We start from the raw sequence: 13,106 nt of genomic DNA, 5'->3' as shown, positions 1-13,106 counted from the left end.
GGGATCAGGTAATGTGGAAAAGTATTGTTCTCACTTCCGTCGGTGGTCTGCCCAGGTGGGGTGGAACGATTCAGCTTTGAAAAGTTTGTTTCTGGCGGGGCTAGGTGAAAGAGTTAAAGATTTGCTGATTGCTTATCCCACACCTGGAAACTTGCAGGAGGCTATGCAATTAGCTATACGGGTGGACAGGAGACTGCGTGCAAGGGTTAATGAGAGCAAATCCTCTGCTATGTCAGCTCCGAGTCTTGAGAGGGTCTGTGCTGACAAAGGAGAGCCGATGGAGATTGGGGCAATGACACCCCGCTCTCAGGAAAAAGACCGCAGGCTTTCTGAAGGTTTGTGCTTCTATTGCGGAAATTCTGGTCATTTTATTAAGAACTGTGTGCTTCGTATGAACAAAGAAAAAAAAATGGTCAGTTATGCCCGTATTGCCTGTTTAAATACAAAGGGAGTATTCCTATCTGCTACTACCACTGCTCAGGAAGAAATAATTGAATTTCGGGTATTTGTGGATTGTGGTTCTACTCTGAATGTGATTGATGGGGGATTCTTGGAAAAACTTACATTAAAACCTAAACCTTTGTCATCCCCTATTGCTGTGGTTTCTGTCGATGGCTCTCCCTTGAAGAGTGTTACTCACAAGGTCTGTGAATTTCCCCTCACTATTAATGGTATTCATCAAGAGAATTTGGATTTGGTAGTATTGAATAATTTGCCTTCTCCAGTAATATTGGGGTTGCCCTGGTTAAAATGCATAATCCTGTACTGGATTGGTCTACCAATGAAATTAAGTCCTGGAGCCCTAAATGTTATGACAAGTGTTGTAACGGACGTATTGCTGCGGTGGAAAAAGGGGAATTACCTGTACCTATTCAGGATTTTTGGAGAGTTTTTTCTGAGGAGGAGTCACAAATTTTGCCTCCCCATAGAGACTATGATTGTACCATTGAATTTGTCCCTGGAGCGACTCTTCCTAAAAGTCGTTTATTTAATCTTACTATTCCTGAGAGAAAGGCTTTGGAGGAATACATACAGACAAGCTTGGCCGCCGGTCACATTAGGCCTTCCAAGTCTCCTGTGGCTGTTGGATTTTTTTTGTTAAAAAAAAAGATGGCAGTTTACGTCCTTGTCTGGACTTTCGTGAGATTAATAAAATTACTGTACGCAATCCTTACCCACTGCCATTGATTCCTGATTTGTTTAACCAGTTAGTGGGGGCCAAGTGGTTCTCTAAAATTGATCTCCGGGGGGCATACAATTTGTTGCGCATGCAGGAGGGTGATGAATGGAAGACTGCTTTTAACACTCCTGTGGGTCATTTTGAGAATCTGGTTATGCCTTTTGGTCTTACCAATGCTCCAGCATTTTTTCAGAATCTTATTAATGACATCCTTAGACCTTTGATCGGCAAAAATGTGGTTGTGTATTTGGATGACATTCTGATTTATTCGCCTGATCTGGAGTCTCATTGGCGGAGCGTACGTGAGGTTTTACAGTTATTAATGGACAATTCGCTTTTTGCTAAGCTAGAGAAATGTGAGTTCGCTGTACAGAGAATTAGTTTTTTGGGTTACATTATCTCCAGTGAAGGTTTTGAGATGGACCCGGTTAAAGTTCAAGCTGTGCAGGAATGGCCTAGGCCTATTGGTTTGAAATCGATACAGAGGTTTTTGGGTTTCGCCAATTATTACAGAAAATTCATAAAAAATTTTTCTATTATTGTCAAACCACTGACCGATCTCACCAGGAAAGGTGCTAATGCGGTTCAGTGGACTTCTGAGGCCATTGAAGCTTTTGTGTTTCTAAAGGAGAGGTTCACCTCTGCTCCCATCCTTATGCAACCTGATGTGACTAAACCGTTTTTGGTTGAGGTTGATGCTTCTTCTGTGGGGGTCGGTGCGGTGTTGTCTCAGGAAAGCAAGGATGGAGTACATCCCTGTGCCTTTTTTCAAAAAAAATTTCTGAGACTGAACTTAATTACGATATTAGTAATCGGGAATTGCTGGCTATTAAACTCGCATTTGAACACTGGCGTCATCTCTTGGAAGGTGCTGAATTTCCCATTCAGGTTTTCACTGATCATAAAAATCTGATCTATCTTGATGCTGCCAAGCGCTTGAATGCCCGTCAGGCTAGGTGGGCACTTTTTTTCTCGCGGTTTAATTTTTCCGTTACTTACATCCCGGGTACCAAGAATGTTAAAGCGGATGCTTTGTCTCGCAGCTTTTCTCCTATGGTCAGTGCTGGAGGAGGAGGAGTGCATTTTACAAGAAGGTGTTGTGATTGCTGCTTTGGACTCCGTTTTGGAGGATGAGATTTTTAAAGCTCAGGAGAATGCCCCATCTAACACTCCCCATGGGAGGTTGTTTGTGCCTAGGACCTTTAGGAGAGATTTGTTTGTTGAGTGTCATGAGTCTCAGTTGGCAGGTCATCCAGGAATATCTGAGACCAAGAGACTTGTGGGTCGCAGTTTTTGGTGGCCTGGATGGCAGAAGGAAGTCATTAAGTGGGTGCGTCAATGTACTGTGTGTGCTAGATCTAAGTCTTCGCATGCTCCTGCTGCGGGGTTGCTTTGCCCTCTGGAGGTTCCTAGTGCACCTTGGACACATCTGGCTATGGACTTTATTACTGACCTTCCCCCCTCTGAAGGTTTCACGGTCATCTGGGTGGTCGTGGACCGTTTTAGCAAGATGTGTCACTTGGTTCCCTTCATCAAAGTGCCTTGCGCTAAGACACTCGCTAAGGCCTTTGTCAAGGAAATTGTCAGACTACATGGCGTTCCTACTGACATTGTTTCTGATAGGGGACCTCAGTTCGTGGCTCGTTTTTGGCGTGCCTTTTGTGACAGGTTGGGAGTTCATTTGTCGTTTTCATCCGGATATCATCCTGAGTCTAATGGCCAGACAGAAAGAAAAAACCAGGATGTTGAGCAGTTCTTGCGTTGCTTTGTGGCAGACAATCAAGAGGGGTGGTCTGAGTTTCTGACACTTGCTGAATTTGCTCTTAACAACCATACATCCTCTTCTGCTGGGTGTTCGCCTTTTTTTTGCTGTACTGGGAGACATCCATCTTTTGGGTCATTCTCCAAATTGGTATCGGCTATGCCGGAGGAGGAGAGTTTTTCCGGTGATTTGGAGAGAGTTTGGACGGATGTGCGTGATAATCTTCAGGAGGCTAACAAAAAATCTAAGAGGTACTTTGATAGGAAACGGCAAGAGGTTTCGTTTGCTATTGGTGACATAGTTTGGTTGTCCTCTAAGAATCTGCGACTGAGGATTCCTTCGAAAAAATTGGGTCCCAAGTTTGTAGGGCCCTTTAAGGTGCTTCAGATAGTTAACCAATCTGCTGTTAGGTTGGAGGTTCCTACCTCCTGGAAGATTAATCCGGTGTTTCATGTTTCTCTGTTGAAAAAAGCTGATGTGTCGGTTGGTGACGCCTCTGCCACTGTTCCTCCGGTGGTGGAGGACGGGGAATATGAAATTTCCCGCATCCTAAATTCTAGACGGTATAGAGGGAGTTTGCAGTATCTCGTCGCTTGGAAGGGTTTCGGACCCGAGGATAACTCATGGGTGAGGGCGGATGATGTTTCTGCTTCCAGACTTGTCAGAGCATTTCACAGGAGGTTTCCTGATAAGCCCGGTTCTAGGGGATCCGGAGGATCCTCTTAGAAGAGGGGGTACTGTTAGAACTCTCCTGATAGGTTTTTTCTAGTTTGCTGGTCACATGACCATTTTTGCCTATTTAATCCGGCTCCGCCCTCCTGGCCTTGCTGGACTTCATTGTATTTACTACTCTTGAGCTAGCTTGGTGCTCGGTTACCGTTCTCTGTTAGTTTTGCTAGGTCTTCAGACCTCTTTGTTCTTTGTTGTGTGTTTGTCTTTGACTGCTACAATTTCTGCTAGGAGGTGTCCAACTTTATCCCAGTCCCTAGTTCTTGTAGGGATTCCTCCCTTGCATCTATAGGTCTTCGTACAGACTAGCCAAGGTCTTTAGCGGGTCTGATCGCAGGATCAGGTTCCCCGTTACATCGTAGGGATCCAGTTTAGTTCGATTGTAGGGACAGATCTCCTGTCTTTCCTTAGTGCATGTAGCAGATCATAACACTATGCGGACGTCTTCGGTAAGAAGGAAGCAGAGACGTTGCCACCCCATAGGCCATATGACTGCCCGATCGACCTGGTACCTGGCACCACTCCTCCCCGTGGGCGTATCTACCCGTTGTCTGCAGCCGAGACCCGGTCCATGTCTGAGTACATTGAAGAGAATCTGGCTAGGGGATTTATCCGAAAATCTACCTCCAAGGCTGGAGCCGGATTCTTCTTTGTCAAAAAGAAAGACGGCTCGCTACGTCCCTGTATTGACTACAGAGGACTCAATCTCATCACAGTAAAAAACAAATACCCCCTGCCGCTCATCTCCGAATTGTTTGACCGTCTCAAGGGCGCCAGACTTTTCTCCAAGCTGGATCTACGAGGAGCATATAACCTGGTCCATATCAGTCAAGGAGACGAGTGGAAGACGGCATTCAATACCCGGGAAGGTCACTATGAGTACCTTGTGATGCCCTTCGGTCTCTGTAATGCTCCCGCTGTCTATCAAGAACTAGTCAACGACATCTTCCGTGACCTCCTGTACTCCTGCGTAGTGGTATACCTGGACGATATCTTGGTCTTCTCTCCGGATCTCCCCACACACCGAAGGGATGTTCGTCAGGTCCTGCTTAGGCTTCGGCAGAACCACCTCTATGCCAAATACGAGAAGAGCCTCTTCGACCAGACCTCCCTACCGTTCTTGGGCTATGTCATCTCCCAGACAGGTCTGCAAATGGATCCCGAGAAGCTCTCTTCCGTTCTAAAATGGCCTCGTCCTGAAGGTTTGAAGGCGATACAGCGATTCCTGGGCTTCGCTAATTACTATCGTCTTTTCATCCCACACTTCTCGTCTCGGACTGCTCCCATATATGCACTCACCCGTAAGGGGGCTAATCCCAGGACATGGTCGCCTGAAGCCGAGGAGGCCTTCCTTTCCTTAAAGAAAGCCTTCGCCTCTGCTCCCGTCCTGCACCGTCCGGACTGTAATAAACAATTCTACCTGGAGGTTGATGCCTCCTCCTCCGGAGCCGCAGCGGTACTCGCCCAAAAATCTTCTACCGGGAGAATGGTAACCTGCTGCTTCTTCTCCAAAATCTTCTCCTCGTCTGAGCGCAACTACTCCATAGGAGACCGTGAATTGCTAGCCATCAAATTGGCACTGGGGGAGTTGCGCTATCTGCTTGAAGGGGCTCTCTACCCGGTAATTATCTACACGGATCACAAAAACCTGGCATATCTCCAAAATGCCCAGAGACTCAATCCTCGCCAGGCCCGGTGGTCGTTGTTTTTTGCCCGCTTCGACTTCATTCTTCATTTCTGTCCGACGGACAAGAACATCAAAGCTGATGCCTTGTCCCGGTCCTTCCTGTCCTCTGATCAAGAGGAGGAGCCTACGCACATCATTGACTCCTCCAAGGTGATGAATGTGGCCCCCTTGGATCTGACTCGTCTCCCACCCGGTAAGACGTTTGTAGCTGTACCAGATCGGGAGAGGGTTCTTCGCTGGGGACATTCTTCTAACCTAGCTGGCCATGCTGGCCAAAAGAAAACCTTCCAACTCATTACCCGGCATTACTGGTGGCCTACCCTGCGTAAGGACGTGGTAGACTTCGTCGCGGCCTGCTCATCCTGTGCCCGTAACAAAGTTCCCAGACATCTTCCAGCCGGCCATCTCCTGCCCCTTCCCGTACCTGCTGCTCCTTGGCAGCACATTGCTATGGACTTTATCACCGATCTTCCTATTTCTGCCAGTTGTACAGTCATTTGGGTTGTCGCTGACCGCTTTTCTAAGATGGCCCACTTCATTCCCCTGCCTGGTCTCCCATCTGCACCCGAACTGGCTAAAGACTTTATCCGCCACATCTTCCGTCTCCATGGCCTGCCCCTCCACATCGTGTCGGATCGTGGGGTTCAGTTCACCTCACGCTTCTGGAGAGCCACATGTAAGCTGCTTGACATCACCCTGGACTTCTCCTCCGCTTACCACCCACAGTCCAATGGTCAAGTGGAGCGGATCAATCAGATCCTGACCAGTTACCTCCGGCACTTCGTTAATGCACACCATTCAGACTGGGTGGATCTCCTACCATGGGCCGAGTTCTCTTACAATAACCATGAGAGCGAATCCTCTTCCAAATCCCCGTTCTTTATAGTCGGTGGCCAACATCCCCGGATTCCACTTCCTGTCTCCATTTCTGTGGACAACCCTGCTGCGGAGTCTCTTGTCAGCGAATTTTCTACTATTTGGGAGAGTACGAGGTCTTCTCTTCTTCTGTCCTCTTGGCGGATGAAGAGATATGCTGATAAGAGACGTCTGGATCCGCCTCAATTCCGTCCGGGAGACAAGGTTTGGCTCTCGTCCAAACATGTGCGGCTCAAAGTACCCTCCTTCAAGTTGGGCCCTCGATTCATCGGTCCCTTCGAAGTCCTCAGGCAAATTAACCCTGTGGCCTACAAATTAAAACTCCCGGCCACCCTACGGATTCCCAACTCCTTCCACGTATCTCTCCTCAAACCCGTCGTCTTTAACTCTTTTTCCAATAATCCAAGTGCCCCTCCTGCTCCGGTTTCCGCTGATGACGTCTTTGAGGTAGAGAGTATTCTGGCCTCCAAGAGGGTAAGAGGAAAAAACTTTTTTCTGGTGGATTGGAAGGGGTTTGGTCCTAAGGAGAGAACTTTGGAACCCAGGGAGAACATCAACGCCCCACTTCTCCTTGAAAAATTTCTTTCTGGCCAAAAAAAGAGGGGGCCTAAAGGGGGGGGTACTGTAGCATCGGCGTCTCTGCCCCGTACTAGGCAGAGACGCCGTCCCTCTCACCTCCCCGCTCCAGGCGCGGCGTCCTCCAGCGCTTCTCTCCTCGCTGCTTCCGGCATGAGCTCCTTCCCCGGCAGTGTGCTTAGGGCGCGCGCGCGCTCCCCCTCTCTTAAAGGGACCACGCGCGCCATCCTAAGGAGTCCTTGGCCAATTTCCGGAGGACCTCCCATATATAAGGCACCTCCTCCAAAATGGAGGTGCCCGAGCAATGTTGTTGCAAAGCCTTCACTCTGCTTCAGCCCTCAGGTCCCGTTACCAGTTACCTGCCAGTCACCTGCCAGATTCCTGCTTGTTACCTGCCAGTCACCTGCCAGATTCCTGCTTGTTACCTGCCAGTCACCTGCCAGATTCCTGCTTGATACCTGCCTGATATCCGCTTACCTGCTTGCAAGCCTGCAGTCCGACGGTCTGCCTTCCGACACCTGTAAGTCTGTCTATGGACCAGCCTGCCCGCTCACCTGGGAGCACTCACCTACTACCTGTCTGCTAGCCTACCTGGAGGCTCCGCCGTCAAGTGCTGTGACCACCTGCCTGTCCAGAGACTCTTGCCCGCTCACCTGGGAGTGCTCACCTGCTACCTGCCTGCTAGCCTACCTGGAGGCTCCGCCGTCACGTGCTGTGACCACCTGCCTTTCCAGAGACTCTTGCCCGCTCACCTGGGAGCGCTCACCTGCTACCTGCCTGCTAGCCTACCTGGAGGCTAAGCCGTCACGTGCTGTGACCACCTGCCTGTCCAGAGACTCTTGCCTGCTCACCTGGGAGCGCTCACCTGCTACCTGCCTGCTAGTCTACCTGGAGGCTCTGCCGTCACTTGCCGTGACCACTCGCCTGTCTAGAGACTGTCCTCGTCACTTGCCGTGACCTCCTGCCCTTCTACCCAGAGACTGTCCCCGTCACTAGCCGTGACTACCTGCCCGCCTTCCCTGGAAGCCACCCGCTTCCTTACAAGGACTACCCCCTTGTATAGTTGCTCAGAGGTTCCACCTCCCAGACCCGTTACACAGCGTAGTTCCTCTGCCGGCTCGCGCCTGTAACCTCAAAGGGATGCTCAAGCGGCTTTTCTTCCCAGGGCTGTTCCCCGCCCAGCAGGAATGTGGGGGAGCTCAGGTCGGCCTTCCACTGTACTCTCTTACCTCCCTCGCCCTCTTTCCTTTTTCCGTTCTCCGTCTAACCCCTCGGCTCTGTGTTGTCCGCTCTCCCTCCAGCTCTCTCCTTCTCACAGGTGGACTACCGCATGTATTCACACTGTGGCGAATCTTTTGGGCCCAGGCATAAGAAGTTGTTGAGGTAATGGATAATATGTGCCCCCTTAGAAACGTCCATTACAACCCATTCGAGGAAGCAACTAAACGCCTCAAATAGTGAGCAGGATCTGGACCACCCCATGGTGTATTGCCAAGTTTTTTTTAGCAATAAGGTTCGGTTACAGCTTTAAAGAAGGCAACCACTTGTAATTAGAGATGAGCGTTGTTCTACTCGAACTGTTCGCCAATCTCAAATTCGAGCTGTTTTGGGCGGTGTTCGAGCCGGTCGGCGAACACGAACAATTTGAGAAAAATTCGGCTGTTCGAGGTTATGTTCGATAACTGTTCGTGCACCAAAATCATAACTGGATTTTTTCTCAGTAATGATGAAAATTAATGTTAATACGCAGTTTGAGTGTACAGCGGGGCGGGGGGAGGGGCAGGGGATGGATCTCTGCAGGAACAATGAAGATCTCCATTTTTTTTTCTCTTTCCCGCATTTGCAGTGGGGAGGTGCAATCTGTCAGCCTATCAGCAGCGCACACACGGAGCGAAGTGCTTTTTTTCACACAAGCAAGGGCATGTATGATTGGCAGTGTATGTCACATGTCCTTGCCTTATAAGACCAAGCCATTTTCCCCGTCGCCACCATTTTCTCACTGCTGCAGCTGCGTGTTAGACGGCACCGCTGTTGCTGTGTGCGCTATACCTTGTTAATTTCAAGCCAATTTTCGCACAAATATACAGATAGCTTGGGAGTAGGGAATAGTTGTGATTGCAGTCCTTTTAAGGACTAGGTTACAGCATTTCCTACGACTTTTATCAGGCAGGTCTGTGCTCTTAAATAGATAGATTGTGGGAGTAAAGACTAATTGTAATTGGAGTCCTTTTCAGGACTAGGTTACATCAGTTCCTATCAGTTTTTGCCAGGCAGGTCTGTGCCAGTGCTGTGCAAGTTTTTTTCACAGCATTTGGCTGAATCTAGCAAAGCTAATCCTTTTTGGCCTATTGCAGAGTGTGTTAGTCAGTGGAGTAGCCTATCTGTGTTGCAAGATATACCACCTGTGTATAGAATACCAATTTTTTTACTGCATCTATTTGGGCTTCTAGCAGTGTGTGGGACTTGTTCTATTAGTCCTTCTATACTGACCTCCAGCAGGTTGCAAATTGAATATAATTTTTTTCTGCATCTAGCTCTGAAAAAATATTTGGGCTTCTAGCGGTGTGTGGGACTTGGTCTATTAGTCCATCTATACTGACCTCCATCAGGTTGCAAATTAAAAATAATTTTTTTCTGCATCTAGCTCTGAAAAAATATTTGGGCTTCTAGCAGTGTGTGGGACTTGGTCTATTAGTCCATCTATACTGACCTCCATCAGGTTGCAAACTAAAAATAATTTTTTTCTTCATTTATCTCTGAAAAAATATTTGGGCTTCTAGCAGCATGTGGGACTTGTTCTATTAGTCCATCTATACTGACCTCCATCAGGTTGCAAATTAAAAATATTTTTTTTCTGCATCTAGCTCTGAAAAAATATTTGGGCTTCTAGCAGTGTGTGGGACTTGGTCTATTAGTCCATCTATACTGACCTCCATCAGGTTGCAAATTAAAAATAATTTTTTTCTGCATCTAGCTCTGAAAAAATATTTGGGCTTCTAGCAGTGTGTGGGACTTGGTCTATTAGTCCATCTATACTGACCTCCATCAGGTTGCAAATTGAATAAAAAAATTTTCTGCATCTAGCTCTGAAAAAATATTTGGGCTTCTAGCGGTGTGTGGGACTTGGTCTATTAGTCCATCTATACTGACCTCCATCAGGTTGCAAATTAAAAATAATTTTTTTCTGCATCTAGCTCTGAAAAAATATTTGGGCTTCTAGCAGTGTGTGGGACTTGGTCTATTAGTCCATCTATACTGACCTCCATCAGGTTGCAAATTAAAAATAATTTTTTTCTTCATTTAGCTCTGAAAAAATATTTGGGCTTCTAGCAGTGTGTGGGACTTGTTCTATTAGTCCTTCTATACTGACGTCCAGCAGGTTGCAAATTGAATATAATTTTTTTCTGCATCTAGCTCTGAAAAAATATTTGGGCTTCTAGCGGTGTGTGGGACTTGGTCTATTAGTCCATCTATACTGACCTCCATCAGGTTGCAAATTAAAAATAATTTTTTTCTGCATCTAGCCCTGAAAAAATATTTGGGATTCTAGCGGTGTGTGGGACTTGGTCTATTAGTCCATCTATACTGACCTCCATCAGGTTGCAAATTAAAAATAATTTTTTTCTGCATCTAACCCAGCCAATAGTTTTGGCCTAATACCACAGTTTGGCCACTCAGCTCTGCTCGGTTACCATCCATTGTTTTTTTGTGCAAACAACTCCAGAGTTGTGAATTAGTTAACCACCAAAATGAGTGGAAAAAGGCCTGCTGCTGGTGGAAAGGGGAATAGGCATGTTGGGAAGGGGAAAAAAGGTTGTGTCCGTGGGGTAGGTGCAGAAGAAAGACCATCTTCCAGCCAAACTAAAATGTCTACTTCTTTTAGCGGACAATGTGATAAGATCCCTTTCTTACGGCCACGCCAATCGCTACAAATTCCAGATGAGGCACAAAAACAGCAGGTGCTTCAACGGATATCAAGTGCTCCTTTAAGTGGGCTCTCCTCCACATCAACTTCAACATCACAAATACTCCAGTCCTCAAAGGTGTCACCCAAATCGCACTTGCTTCCTCACAGCTCCCAAATCTCCAGCTGCCCGTCTGAGTATGAGGTAGAACAGATGGTTGAGTCTGCAGAGCTGTTTACTCATACTATAGCCTGGGAATCAGAGGTCGACTCCAGCGCTTCTGTGAATCCAGACGAGGAAATGATCTGCACTGATGCCCAGAATCTTTATGAGTCGGATCCAGGACCAGACGCAGAAGGTTCTGACCATAATGTAGACCCTCATTCCAAAACTGTAACTCCTGTTGGTGGAGACAATGAGGAAGACGATGATAAGACTCAAATACCTGATTGGAGCGACAACTTTAGTTTTTTGTCAGGGCAGGAACAGGTTGGCTCTGAGGACGACGGGTGTGATAACGCACAGGGTGATGATGATGAGGTCGGAGATCCCACTTACTGTCAACCCACAGTCAGCCAAGAGATGAGGTCAGCAGAGGAGGTGGAGGAAGATGCTAGTGACGACGAGGTCAGGTTGCGCCTTCCTGGACAGAGACGTAGTACTGGAAGCACGTCAACAACTGCATCCTCAAACACAACTCTGCCTCTCACCACAAGTCGTGGTGGCTCTTCAGGTCGCATGGGTGCTAAGCCTTGCATAGCCTGGGCATTTTTTCAGATCGATAAAGATGACCCAACTCGTGTTATCTGTAACATTTGTCAGCAAAAGCTAAGTAGAGGCCAAAAAATACATAGTTTGAGTACTTCATGCATGAACCGGCACATGGACATGAAGCATAAGTTGCAGTGGGAAGCTCAGTGTGCTACAATGCGGTCTAGCCGGCCGGGCCAACCACCGTCTGCCATATCTTGTGCATCCGCGGCCTCTTCATCCTCTGTGACTGGGGGGACAGCAGTCACACCTGTTTTGGGGCGCAGACCTGCCACCTCTTTACCCGCAACAGCCAGCGTGATTGGCAGGTCATCATTTTCTTTGGAGGTGGTAACACCAGCTGGTCTTGAGCGCTGTCCGACATCGATAGCACCACCTTTGGATCAAGGCAACCTAACATGTCCGCCTGCATCTTCCTCACAGACCGGCAGTTTGCCGGGGACACCCTTATCAACCCCGTCTAAGCACAATAGCCAGCCCTTGGTCCCTCAGATGTGGACAAGTAAAAGACCATTTCCTCCTAGCCATGAGAAAGCTAAGAGGTTGAATTTCACCATCTGCAAGCTCTTGGCTACAGAAATGCTGCCTTTCCGCCTGGTGGACACAGAGGATTTTCGAGACCTTATGTCCGTCGCAGTGCCCCAGTACCAGATGCCCAGTCGGCACTACTTCTCAAAGAAAGGTGTGCCTGCGCTCCACCAGCATGTCGCACACAACATCACCGCTTCTTTGAGAAACTCTGTGTGTGACAGGGTGCATTTCACCACAGACACTTGGACGAGTAGGCATGGACAGGGGCGTTACATGTCGCTGACTGGGCACTGGGTAACTATGGTGACAGCAGGACAAGGGGCTGCTGTCCAAGTCTTGCCGTCCCCACGAGTTGTGCGTCAATCCTCTTTATGTCATTTTTCCTCCACTGCTTCTGCCTCCTCAACCTCCTCTCGGTCTTCCACCTGCACCCAAAGCCTGTCTGGTCATGCCACAAGCTTTCTAACTGCGCAGAAGGGATCCTGCACACCTCCTTACTATGCTGGCAGTAGGGCTCAACGTCATCAGGCGGTTTTTACATTGAAATGTCTGGGAAATGTGAGTCACACAGCTGAGGAGTTGTGGTCAGCTCTGGAGAACCAATTTCATGAATGGTTGTCTCCACTGGACCTGAAACCAGGGAAGGCCGTGTGCGACAATGCTGCAAACCTGGGTGCGGCCCTTCGCCGGGGCAATGTCACACACGTGCCTTGTATGGCTCACGTGTTGAACCTGGTTGTCCAGCAATTTTTAGCCCACTATCCCAGACTAGATGGCCTTCTGCAGAGGGCACGGTCGCTGTGTGCTCACTTCCGCCGTTCGCATCCCGCAGCTCAGCGACTTACATCTCTACAGAAGTCGTTGGGCCTGCCACTTCACCGGCTAAAATGCGATGTGCCTACCCGGTGGAATTCAACTCTGCACATGTTGCAGCGACTGTGGCAGCACCGACAAGCCCTGGTGCAATACGTTCTGACGTATAGCCTGGGCCAACGAGATTCAGAGGTGGGGCAAATCACGCTGGAGGAGTGGTCTCAGATCAGGGACCTATGCACCCTTCTGCACAGTTTTGAAATGGCGACGAAGATG

The sequence above is a fragment of the Phyllobates terribilis genome, unplaced genomic scaffold (assembly GCF_046119375.1).
Source record: "Phyllobates terribilis strain yellow unplaced genomic scaffold, ASM4611937v1 Scaffold_2__4_contigs__length_985480577, whole genome shotgun sequence".
NCBI lineage: Eukaryota > Metazoa > Chordata > Amphibia > Anura > Dendrobatidae > Phyllobates > Phyllobates terribilis.
This window is presented reverse-complemented; position numbering follows the sequence as displayed.